The 14,243-nt window shown below is 34.2% G+C and overlaps 1 long non-coding RNA gene across 1 annotated transcript; it reads left to right on the top strand.

Annotated features, from left to right (window-relative positions):
• The first annotated feature begins 124 nt into the window (after positions 1-124).
• Positions 125-6,188, top strand: LOC129923515 (uncharacterized). The gene is made up of 2 exons (XR_008775481.1): positions 125-908; positions 5,604-6,188. It is a non-coding gene; the product is annotated as an uncharacterized LOC129923515 (long non-coding RNA).
• Positions 6,189-14,243: the final 8,055 nt, after the last annotated feature.

The raw sequence follows: 14,243 nt of genomic DNA, 5'->3' as shown, positions 1-14,243 counted from the left end.
TGTAATCCATTTTTTTTTTTGTGATTGCTTTTTCGGAATCGACTTTTTTGTAATGACTGTTTTGAATCGGTGTTTTTTTTTTTTTTTGTGGTTACTTAGAATCAACTTCTACTCTTTTGGTGGTGGCTGATTGAATAGACTTGTGCATTTTTCATAGCCGCTGCTTGGACATTATTCGTAGTTTCTGTTTTGAATCGACCTGTTTGTTATTTGTAGTGGCTATTTGAAATCGGCTTGTGCTTTTTTTTGGGGGATGGATCTTTAAAATCGGACTTCTGAGTAGTTAAGGGGGATGCACAGTGAGAAAACATCGATCTAGGTCAAAAATATCGATATTTTAAAATTAATTGATTTTAATAGTTTAAAATGTCTAAAAAACGAATTCCCTATCAGAATACTAAAAAAAACTGCGCTTTATACATCAATTTTGTATTTTAAAAGTAGATGTATAAGCAAAATTTTGATGTTTTGGTTAAAAATCAACATTTTGTAAGCTAAAGTTGATAAGCTAATGTACGCTCTTATCCCTAACAGATGGTATCGATACAAAGGTCTACTTTTCTAGTTCCGATTATGAGCATGGGTTCTCATTCTATAAATATAAACTTTCAAAATACGTCACTACCTCTTTTTTTTTTCCTATATCCTCATATACACACTCACTAAGCCATATTTACGCATGCGCACTATCAAAGCTACATTGGTAACTATGACAACAAAATTTGCACGCATGCGCACATGACGTGAACCGGTCCTTCTGTAAACATTTGAAAGCTTCCTTCACATCAACACTCGATTCATTATTCAAACTCAGAAATGCCAACAAAAGGTTATATGTTTGGAAAGAAAAAACGTTACTGTAAGCCCAGAGGAAGACATGCTTCAAAGACAAATGCATAATTACAAAGGTAAGTCTAGATCTAGAGTTTTTTTATTTACTAGACCAGCGTGTGCTTACACATAAATTGATAAAATAATGAGATAATTCTGATAATGAAACCTTTGCTTCATCAATCTTTGAATTCGACAAACGCAACGTGTTTATCATATCAATGAATCACTTCTAGATCTATATATAGATCTAGACATTAAATAAATATCATGACAGTGATTGCAAACATAGAGATCTCTCCTTTTTTAGATCTAGTATTACTTAGTATAGATTAGGGACATAGATCACATAGAACTAGAATAAGAATGACTAGATTGTCACTAGATATTCTAGATTATCTAGATCTAGACATCTAGATCTAGATTCTAAATCTAGATTATCATGTAGTTGTAGGACTTCTTACTTAGACTTAGGTCCTCCCGCGCCGTTCGGCGCATTGGGCGGCAAGCTGTCTCCATAATGATCTGTCACTGGCAATGTCTGAAGCCTCCTCCCATCTGGTGTCCACTGTTCTGAGGTCCTCCATGAAGGTGTGTCGCCAGGTAATACGAGGACGTCCCTGTTTGCGCTTTCCTCGTTTTGGCTTCCATGTTATCGCAACTCTTGGTGTGCGTAATTCATTTTGACGTAGAACATGTCCCGCAAACCTCATGCGACGCTCAGTCACAACCTCACTAAGTGTTCGACTCCCAGTTCGGCATAGGATTTCCTTGTTTGAGATCCGATCTGTGTAACTGACTCCCAAAATCCGTCTCAGCCATCTCTGTTGAGCCACATTTAGTGTTTTCTCAATTTTGTAGGACTTCAACTTGGTCTTTTTTTTTTTAAGATCTAATACATATATCAAGGTTCGTACGCGGTCTGGAAAAAGTCTGGAATTTCAAAATTCAGATTTCAGTCTTAAAAAAGTCTGGAAAATTGCTACTTTTCGAGGCAATTTTGTTAAATGTCTGGAAAAAGTCTGGAATTTGAAAAAAAAAATTAATCCGATGTCATTCAGCCCTCAAGCGCCGTAACCGGTAAAACGCTAGGCTGCTAGATCTAGTTGGGCATAGAGGCTTCCATTAATAGGCCTACTAGATCTATCTATTGTGAAAGCACGAGCAATCCACGGCATGTCGGTGAAATGCCAGCCAATTTCTAGACGGTGTACTGTAGACTTAAATCAGATTTAGTAATAGATCTAGTCCTAGACTAGTAACTAGTTTATTATGACTGCTGTTATCTTATCTTATATAATACAGACGTTACTTCAAAAAAGATGATGATTAGAAGATGTTATTCTATATTATCTAGATGGTCGATCAAATTTCAGTTAGGGAAGTTTTTGGCCTAGATTTATTTATGCATGGGCGAAACTCCCCCCCCCCCTTTTTAAATAAAGAAAACAAATATATCTCGTCAATGACGTCAATATAGAATATATATAGAGAGAGAGTCTAGATCTAAACCAAAAATATTTGGCAACAAGAATGACTTACTAGATCTAGGTCTACTACTAGATTTAAAAGTCTCGATCTATTCGCGACTTAGATAGTTTACTAGATCTAGGTCTACTACTAGATTTAGTCTCGATCTATGACTATGCGCGACTTTTATTACTAGATCTATATCTGTTCTAGGTCTACTAGATCTACTAAATTCTACTAGACTAGATTACTAGATTTAGTCTTGATCTATGCGCCACTTCTTAATAGATCAAGGTTTTCTACTAGCCTAATGTTAGCCTCGATCTATGTGTGATTCCCCCCCCCCCTACCCCCCATTAAATAAAGAAAACAAATTATATTATAATATATCTAGTCAACATAGAATATGCCTATAAGATCGGTAAAACTTCCCATCGAAGGCCGCTAGTTTTTTAGGTTAATTATTTGGCAGCTGTCTATGCGCACTTGAGTCTAAACTAAAGACTAGGCCTTTAGAATGACTTCCATTACTAGGTCTAGAATTAGATTTAGTCTTCATCTATGCGCGAATTAGATTACTATATCTAGGTCTACTACTAGATTTAGTACCTAATTTAGTCTCGATCTATGCACGATTTCCCCCCCCCCCCTTCCCCAGTTTAATAAAGAAAACAAGTTATATTATATCTAGTCAACATAGAATATAGATCTAGATCTTAGTCTAAACTAAAAGATAAAAGACTAGAGCACAAGAATGACTTAGATTACTAGGTCTGCAACTAGATTTAGTCTCGATCTATGCACGATTACCCCCCCTCCCCCTTTTTTTTTTTTTCCCCAAATCTATTCAATGTAGAACAGTGATTCCCAAAGTGGTCTATATAGACCCCCAGGGGTCTACGAGGACTTCCATGGGGTCTACGGAGGTGAAAAAAAAAATTGGGGGTCTATGAACTGTGAATGGGGGTCTACGATACGGGATCTTATTTAAGCATGTCTAAACTATTTTATTTTTTAAATTTACTTTTAATTTGCTTAATTTTTTCTATATGAAAGTAATATTGTACATGGCAGAGTCTAAAAAGGACTGTAGAGGGTCCAGTGTTGGTTAATAGAAATTTGGCTTCATTTCGTGTGAAACAAGCAATTGCATTTGTGCTTTTTATGCAATAAAGTTTAAAGTTATGTCGCTATGAAACCATTATATCTGGAACATCATTTGAGACTACGCCAGCATGATAAAATATATTGAGATTTAAAATAGACTACGTTTTAACAATTCAAGTTCAGAAAAGAGCCACTGTAGAAAATTTTTTTTGCTTAAACATCATAAAAGAGAAGAGGTTTGTGAACATTTTACAGCACTTTACTTTATCAAACTCTAGAAAATTGCACACTATAGGCAAAAATATAGTTTGCCAGCCATTGAAACCTGTTTTACACAATCCTATATCTGATGTCATGAACAAAATTCCTCTAAGTAACACTACAGTTCCAAGATGTAATAGTAATTGAGTAAGGACACTGGAAGGTTCTTATGTAATTGCTTTTAAATGACTTACTTCTAAAATTTAAAAAAAAGCTGGACTAGTTAACCTTGCCCTATAAAATAGTGTTATTACTATCATATTTTTCGTTATGTTATGAATCAAGAAATCTACAAAGAACTTTTTGATCAATAGCTCCGTCACACTGAAGTATGATAGTTGCCATAATGCTTATGTTTATGTGTGACAATATTTTGAGTTCTTGGGTGCTAATGTTCCAATTTTAAAACAAAACAAAAAAAAAAGCGGGAATCGGACATGTCTATGTAACAGACTTGTTTCATAAATTTCATGAGGTTAATTTGTAGCTACAATGTGATAACCTAAATTTTGTCTAAACAAAGTCATAATCTCAGTGTTTCTTGTGAGGATTAAATGAATGTAGCATGCATTGTACTGTAGGAATTTTCTTATTTTCCAAGTTTAACTTAGTCAAATCATCTAGTCGAGAAGATATAACGTTAATCCTAAATTGAAGCTCAATATGAAAATTTTAGTATCAATCGTTTCCACCAATAGGTTGTTTTTTTATTTGTCAATTCAAGTAATGCATATTAACCTTTTTTTTTGCTTCATTTTAATTTGAATAATCCTCAATGTATATAGATCTATATCCCATATCATGCCATATGGCCTAGAATCTGCAAGAAAAACACATTTGAAATGAATGAATTTTCAAAAAAATTCAGGGGGTCTACCGAAAACTGGAAAGCATGGCAAGGGGTCTATGAGACAAAAAAGTTTGGGAACCACTGATGTAGAATATAGATCTTGAGTCTAAACTCAAAAACTAAAAAGACTTAGAATACTAGATCTACTACTAGATTTAGTCTTGATCTAAGTCTAGATTTAGATCTAGCATACTTAGCATATAGATCTATAATTATAATCTAGTATGGTTATGATATAGATTTAGTTCCAGATATCAATATTATCAATTTTTACCCCGTTAAAAAAAACAAGTCAGTATTCACATAGGCATAGGCCTATTGTGAATTAGACATAAGTAAGCCACTACTACAAATTAAATTTCAAGTTCAATACAGTTAATCTATCTCTAGATCTTTATTTAAAATTATCTCCTCCAATAGAATTATAGGCCTACTAGAGGTAGGCCCTCTAACCTAGGCTAGTCTAAATGTCTTTACTTTTTAACTACTGTCTAATGTTTAAGCCACTAAATATCTATATAAAAATTATAAAACTATTGGACTAGTTATGACAGTTATGAGATTAAGAATAAGATTTTACAACTAAGTTAGGCCTATTAAACTATATAGGGCCTATTAAATTCCCAAGTCTAAGTGCTACAAGATTAGTGACTTTTTTTCCCCCTTGTATCGTATGTTCCTTAATAATTGAAAATTATTATTACACCCTAGTCCAAACCTCCCACAGTACGACAGGGGTTAGTTATTGGAAGGGTTTGAACCCAAGATCACAAATACAGCAGTCCAGAGCACATATGGCATGCTCAGGTAGCCATCCTTTTTACTGTTAGTAAGTCTGGAAAACATAAGATAAATGTCTGGAATTCATTTTCACAAAAGTTGTATGAACCATGATATATAGATCTACATGTAACATGTCTCTTTACATTTTTTACTTTTGATGATTAATACAATATATGATTCCTAAAATGCATTATAAAATTTAAAATAATCTTCATGTTGTACATAAATAGATGTGACGTGTACTTTCATACTATTGAATTTTTTTTTAAAGAACCTCTAATTTTTTTTTATTTGTTTGCAGCTCTGTTTTGGATACAGCTGGATCTGAAGCAGCAACAACGCAGCCTGCAAGTGCAGCTGAACGAAAAATAATTCTAACTGCAATTACTAACGCTGATAACACCAATAAGAGGCTGCCTGAAGATTTCATATATGATGAATTCAATGGAATTGACCACAATGGTCTCCTTGTTGTGGTGTCCACATTGCTTCGACAAAAAATTAACCATGTGCATCACACAATCAAAAGGCATGGCTCATTTGATTAAAATCAAATGCCTAAATTGTGAAACATATTTGTGGCCTGACTGGACCTCAAAAAAAAAGTAATAATGTTCATCTGGAAATTAATGTCCGCGCTGTCGCTGCATTAAAAGAATCTGGCATCTCGCATTCTAAATTTGATAGGTTTTGTGGACTTATGAGTATGCCCTGCATGCACAGAAGCAAAACCGGGCAGAGGTTCTAGAAGGTCCAACCTATCAATCAGGCCATTTTAATGAATAGTTTTTTTTATCTATTATGTTATATTATGTAAATATTCCCTTTTTTTTTTTTCATTTTTATGGTTGCAATAAATATTTTATATCATTATAAAAACTTTAAATGCGTTTTCTCAAAATGTATTTTTAGGTGCATGTTGTCCACAAGAATCTCAAAATCTTTAGTTCTGTATAATTTAGACAAATAAAAATTTTAAAAATTCATTTTGAGGTTATGATGCGACAAAATGTATTTAACCCATATACATTTTTTTTTAGTATACACTTCTTTCACTACATCTTTAATTAGGTGATTTAATGGCTGAAGGTTACAACACATGACTTCTGAACCTGGTAAAGACAAGGGCTTTGAGATTCAGAATATTTATGATACCTCTAAGTCCACCAAACTCTAATGGGTACTAAAAATTAGAGTGTGGTATCAGCCAGGATAACCAACTACTTAGTAGGCTAAAGTTTATATTATTGATTAACATGCATGGCTAGATTCAGTGGAGTCACTAGGGTCGGTGTCACCCAGTGCGGTAGGCTCAGGGGGTCCCCCCGCCCCCCCCCTCCAAGGAAAACGAAATCTCTCCCTAAAATCAAACAACTATTGTGGGTTTTTTTTGTTTCTTAAAATTGAACAATAAAACTGTAAGCTAAATTATTGATTTGTTACACCCGAATTTAGGCAGTGTTATCACGGATTGGAAAGCAGGAGCCATCTTTCAAAAAGCACGGCCGATTTGAACAAACCTACTCAAAACAATCATTGTCCCAACGCCACCTTGAAAAAAGACTGAGCAGTGACGGCTGAGAAGGATCATTTGAATAACATACCGAGATAATGCTACCAATAGAGAAATATTTTCCATATCATTAGTGTCAATGTGTAATGCTGAGTTCTTGCTTCCTGAAGTACTCTAGACACGTGACAAGACGAATATTATAAACTAACTGAAGCTCGTTTCAGCAGACAAACATGAAGTTTATTTTACTACAATAATAATGCACTGCACTCCTTGTTAGTGCTACAAGTCAAGAAATAATAAACAATCCTATCCGCATAGCAGCGGTATCAAATGTATCAATCACGTCCGCATCTCAGCGGGTAACAATAAGAACAATTACTACTAGTGACACTGGAGCTTCAACTATAGATATCCATTGAAATACGAATAATACCTTAATATTCAATAAGCACATAATGAAATCAACTCTCAAATATTATTAATCAACAATCATTAGTCCATCGACTTTCATCCTATATACATATATATACACCAGTCCAGGAAGCAACGTCCAACCTTCCTGGACCGGGAGCAAAACCTTACTGACTTGACTTGACTGAACTCAAAGTCAACTTTATTCATTCTACTTCCTGTTTTCTAAATCAGGAATTCCACGTGTCTTTTAAACTCTTAACATGACGTGAACTTTAGATCATGCAATGTCAACTAAGACTGTGACAATTAGACAAGACGAAACATGTTTACTTAAGTCATCCTTAACACGAAAGCCGAAAAGAGGAGCGCAAAAACATGCCGTCAACGTTTAATCATGGTGTCACACCGATTCAAAAGGAAAGTATAACGGACTTAGGTTAGTTCTTTGAGGGGCTATTTAAATGCCCCAATTGTATATTGTCAAGAGAGGGGTGTGTAAAAAGTGAAATTGTGTGTGTGTGTTTGTTTATTTTATTAGTTGAGTTGTAGATTGTTTTTACCATGGGGTTTTTCAAAGGGGGGGGGGGGACAATAAGCTTTCCTGTGGTCCGTCTAGTCAGAAAGCTGACCTTGTCTGAGTAGGGTGTTGGTGATTGTTTTTCGGTTATTATGCCTAGAGTAAGGAGATGTTATATTATTATTCTTGCTATGTGTGCGTACTGAATAAATACTAATTTTCTACTCCTTCGTTGAGTGTACTTTATAATACTTGTACGCTTGTAGAGAACTACAGTTTGGGCATAAATTAGCTCTCAAAGAACTAACCTAAGTCCGTTACAGAAAGTAGCTGTGGAGAAAGCTTGCAGCCCTATGTGTCGAATAGCGCGCGAGAGCTTATGTCAATGTGTTTCTCAACATTTTGCATTAATAAAATGTTACTTTCGCCACTCAACTGATCAGATAATTTGTTAAGGGGGAGCGCCTTAATCTCACTCAGAGTTGTCTGGGGGGATCCCCGGGTGCCAAACGTTTTTCTACATTTCTGAGCTTCATAATCTCTTTCCCGTGGCGTGTACAACGTAATATTTTTCTCATAATAGGAAAATTACTAGTCAAATCAAACTGAATTCAGAAAGTTTAGTACATGCTGATTCTAAAATGTGAGAAACATTCGAGGTAGAAATTTGTATTTTTAAAAGTTAATTTTTTTGGGAAAGTGCATTTTCTCGACTTGGGTGTCACCCCCTGATGGGTGCCACCCGGTGCGGCTTTGCACCCCACGCCTCTCCCCATAGTGACGCCACTGACTAGATTTAAACATGAAATGCGTAGGACGTATTTATCTTCTCTTTTGAAGTTAAGTCTGTAATCTATATATATTTAAGCTTTAAATGCATGTGAGAATATTAGAGTTAGTAAGGAAGATAATGTGAAGTAGATTGTAAACTAAAAGAAAATGTTTTTGTAAAATAAAATATTGTATTGTCTTCATCACCTCATATCTGAACACACTATCATAATAAAGAATAAACAAGATGTGCTTTAATAGGTTTGTTAATTGACCTCAAAACAAATTTAAATAATAAACAGGTGTAGATTCGACTGATGAGATATCGGTGGACTAATTTAATTGGCTGTCAAGTAAAAAGTTGATTAACTACAGTTATGATTGGCTTATTCTACGACTTTAAATTATTAGGCTACCAACGCAGTTTGCACAGCACTCAGAGAAAATTATTATAGTTCGCCAACAGCTATAGAGCGCAACGACCGACCGCTTAAAAATCCCGAAATTAAAAAATCCCAGTCTTCACCAAGACTCGAACCCAGGACCCCAGGTTTTGAAGTCAAGCACTTAACTACTCAACCATAGCGCCACCGGATATGTTACTTACGTGTAATTATTTCATTGATTGCTTACTAGTCCATCTGACAGACACATCATACACACCCAGTTTTACATAAAGTAACTAATCTTTTACAGACCAGTGTAACAAACCGTGTTAGTTATTATAATGGTAGGGCTAAATTCATAGTTGCACGAGGTCCAGGTGAATGTGTGTAAGGACAGATGAGAGAGCGAGTTGGTGACTGGGGCACAAATGAGAGAGAGTGCATATACTTTCAGAGGTTAGTTTAGACTATAGTTTGGGTTTGAGTAAGTCGAGTGCTTATTAGTAGGAAAGTCTTATCGTAGATAGTCTTTGTTGGTGAGCGTTGTATTTTCTTTTGCGTTTATCTGCGTACGGGACGTACTACTTAATACGTAGAATAGTTAATAAAGTGTTTCATTAACTATAAAGTTCTGAGATGTGTCTATTTAAAGAGTAGCCTATGTTTATAGGGCCGGATTTAGGACAGGTCATGGTGGAGCTACTGCCCCAGTGAATCCACAAGAAAGGGGCCTCCACAAGATTTTAAGTCTCAAAATTTTGACGTTTCAGCCACTTTTATGTTTGTTGTTTTTTGTTTCGAACATTTTTTCTGACAAAACTTTAAATTTTACGATTGACAAGAAAGACGTGTATGCTTGTATCATGCTTACAACTTAGAAATGCAGTTTCGAATCTCTACGGCAGTGCGTCAAACCAGGACCTTACCCTCCACAAACTCAAAGATAAATTAAATGTACCTTCTTTGTTTAACTAAAAAAATACAATAAAAATTTTGTTTAAGAGTCTATAAAGTATAAAGTAGAGTAAATTTACAAGCAGGCCTACTTTGTTTATTTCTTCCAAAACATGGCATATAGTTTTATTATTAATAAGTGGATTTTTTAATTTATGATTTTGAAAAAGTGTACGGGGCTCTACAAAATTTCTACCACGGGGCCTCCACATAGTTAAATTTAGCCCTGTATGTTCATGCTACACTTTTACAATAAGATGTTTCTGTCGTCAAGAAGCTAACTAAGGCTTAGAGTCGCTTTCCAGTTACCCAACCCCTCTAGACAATGACGTTTACAGCCAGGGCAACTCTTGAGATAGGCCAGCGGTTCTCAACCTTTTTAGTGCTGCAACCCCCTAATAAGATTCTGCACTAAGCATCGAACCCCAACCGTAATTTTTTATTCGTTCACGGACCAAGTTCAATCGCAATTGGCTAATGTTATAAAATCCTAATCGTAATGTCTATATTTGATATTAAACTGTTACTCAGCCCTGAGTTGTCAAGTTCTTTGAATTGGTTGTGTCGTGTGGTACAGTTTGCAGAGAATCTGGGTAGTGAGAAACGTTACAATATATATATATCTTTGCCAGTGCTACAAAGCCAAGCAGCTTAATGACTTATAAGAAGTTTAGCAAAGTATAAAAGATATAATGAGAAACAAGGTAGTCTTAGACCAAGCTTAATTTAATGGTCTAGATATAGTCTTTTTTTTTTCAAGACTTTGCAGCTACCTTCGTGTACAAATAAAATGACATTGTGCAAAATTTTGAATGCCTGAGTCTTTAGAAAATGTGAATATGTTTATCTTCATGCATAGTGAAAACGAGATTGAATGAATTCTTGTGAATACAATGTCATTGTGCTTTTTTTTGTGTGAAATTAACAAATCTTTGGTAACGAAGTAACATTTTGTTTACACTACAGATGATTATATTGTGATTCGCCTCCTGTAACCATATTTTCTTCATAGAGAATGTATGTTTAACTCTTATAAAATAATTGATTTAATAGAGAAATCTTTTTCAAAGTATTATTATAAAAATTAAAGTGAGTTTACTACTTAACAGTACTTTGTAGTTGGGCTTCTAAGATTGTAATTGAATAACTTTTAAGGCCCTTTTTTCATTGCTCTTTTTATGGTCACTAATAGAAGTTGCTGTAAACTGGTATGCTCCTCCTGACATCCTCCAAAACTTAGTCAGTCATCATTGACACTTAAACATAACAATTCTCAATCTAATCATTGACACTAAGACATTACCATTCTCAATGTAATCATTGACACTAAGACATTACCATTCTCAATGTAATCATTGACACTAAGACATTACCATTCCCAATCTAATCATTGACACTAAGACCTTCCATTCTTAATCTAATCATGGACACTAAGTCATTACCATTCTCAATCTAATCATTGACACTAAGTCATTACCATTCTCAATCTAATCATTGACACTAAGACATTACCATTCTCAATCTAATCATTGACACTAAGTCATTACCATTGACACTAAGTCATTACCATTCTCAATCTAATCATTGACACTAAGACATTACCATTCTCAATCTAATCATTAACATAACATTCTCAATGTAATCAATGACACTAAGACATTACCATTCTCAATGTAATCAATGACACTAAGACATTACCATTCTCAATGTAATCATTGACACTAAGACATTACCATTCTCAATGTAATCATCGACACTAAGACATTACCATTCTCAATCTAATCATTGACACTAACACATTACCATTCTCAATGTAATCATCGACACTAAGTCATTACCATTCCCAATCTAATCATTGACACTAAGACATTACCATTGACACTAAGGCATTACCATTCTCAATGTAATCATTGACACTAAGTCATTACCATTCCCAATCTAATCATTGACACTAAGACCTTCCATTCTTAATCTAATCATGGACACTAAGTCATTACCATTCTCAATCTAATCATTGACACTAAGACATTACCATTCTCAATCTAATCATTGACACTAAGTCATTACCATTCTCAATCTAATCATTGACACTAAGACATTACCATTCTCAATCTAATCATTGACACTAAGTCATTACCATTGACACTAAGTCATTACCATTCTCAATCTAATCATTGACACTAAGACATTACCATTCTCAATCTAATCGTTAACATAACATTCTCAATGTAATCAATGACACTAAGACATTACCATTCTCAAAGTAATCATTGACACTAAGACATTACCATTCTCAATGTAATCATCGACACTTAGACATTACCATTCTCAATGTAATCATCGACACTAAGACATTACCATTCTCAATCTAATCATCAACACTAAGACATTACCATTCCCAATCTAATCATTGACACTAAGACATTACCATTGACACTAAGGCATTACCATTCTCAATGTAATCATTGACACTAAGACATTACCATTCTCAATCTAATCATTGACACTAAGACATTACCATTGACACTAAGGCATTACCATTCCCAATCTAATCATTGACACTAAGACATTACCATTGACACTAAGACATTACCATTCTCAATGTAATCATTGACACTAAGACATTACCATTCTCAATGTAATCATTGACACTAAGTCATTACCATTCTCAATGTAATCATTGACACTAAAAAATTAGCATTTTAATCTAAAAATTGACATAACATTCTCAATGTAATCATTGACACTAAGACCTTCCATTCTTAATCTAATCATTGACACTAAGTCATTACCATTCTCAATCTAATCAATGAGGTTAAGATGTTTCCATTCTCAATCTAATCATTGACACTAAGACATTACCATACTCAATCTAATAATTGACATAACATTCTCAATGTAATCAATGACACTAAGACATTACCATTCTCAATGTAATCATTGACACTAAGACATTACCATTCTCAATCTAATCATTAACATAACATTCTCAATGTAATCAATGACACTAAGACATTACCATTGACACTAAATCAATCTAATCATTGACACTAAGACATTACCATTCTCAATCTAATCATTAACATAACATTCTCAATGTAATCAATGACACTAAGACATTACCATTCTCAATGTAATCATCGACACTAAGACATTACCATTCTCAATGTAATCATCGACACTAAGACATTACCATTCTCAATCTAATCATTGACACTAAGACATTACCATTCTCAATCTAATCATTGACACTAAAAAATTACCATTGACACTAAGACATTACCATTTTCAATATAATCATTGACACTAAGACATTGCTATTCTCAATGTAATCATTGACACTAAGACATTACCATTCTCAATCTAACTATTTGTACCGTCTTGAATGGTGTGAATGTTGATTGAATGGTATAAGGGCCTCTTCTGGCCTTGATGTAGTGTTCTTGTATTCTTAATCAAACACATCACATATTATGGATAAAATAATTACAAACTCCTCTCTGGCAGACAAATATTTATTACATCAAATAATAGTTCATAAAGTAGGCAATCTCAGCCATAAAATATCATCACGAATTATTTCACATCAAATACAAACTACATCCTTAGAAATATCTCCAATTAGGTACTCATATTATTTAATCCAATTTCATAAAACAGAGACACCTACGTCTCTTGATACATCATGGTGCTAAGTTACTAAAAAATCGTGGTCATGTGATCAAAAATGGTACCTCTTTGCTCGACAATGTGTAAGACCTATTTTCACGTGAACTGAAATCATCTCGTGCATCTCACTCTAATCATAGTGTTACACCATTGACACTAAGACATTACCATCCTCAATCTAATGATTGTCTCAGTGTTATCATTGGCACTAAGACATTACTATTCTCAATGTAATCATTGACACTAAGACATTACCATTATCAATCTAATCAATAACACTAAGACATTACCATTCTCACTGTTATCATTGACACTAAGACATTACCATTCTCACTGTTATCATTGACACTAAGACATTACCATTCTCACTGTTATCATTGACACTAAGACATTAACATTCTCAATCTAATCATTAACACTAAGACATTACCATTCTCCATCTAGACAAAATTTACATGGTCACAGTTTAAAAGTGAGTAAAGCAACAAACAACAATTAAATTTAAGAATCTATATTCATTACCCAGCTCAAAAAAAATAAAAAATAAGTATAAAAAATAAGTAGTGCAACAACTTTCATTTTTTTTTTTTGCATTTGCATAGTAACAGAACTGGTATAGAAAAATACAAAAGACATAAATGTGGGAGCCACCGCTGGGCCAAAGTAAAAACACAGCATATTTTTATTTTTTTAAGCATTGTTCACCCCAGCAGC

This window comes from Biomphalaria glabrata, chromosome 16 (genome assembly GCF_947242115.1).
Source record: "Biomphalaria glabrata chromosome 16, xgBioGlab47.1, whole genome shotgun sequence".
Taxonomy (NCBI): Eukaryota; Metazoa; Mollusca; class Gastropoda; family Planorbidae; genus Biomphalaria; species Biomphalaria glabrata.
This window is presented reverse-complemented; position numbering and strand designations above follow the sequence as displayed.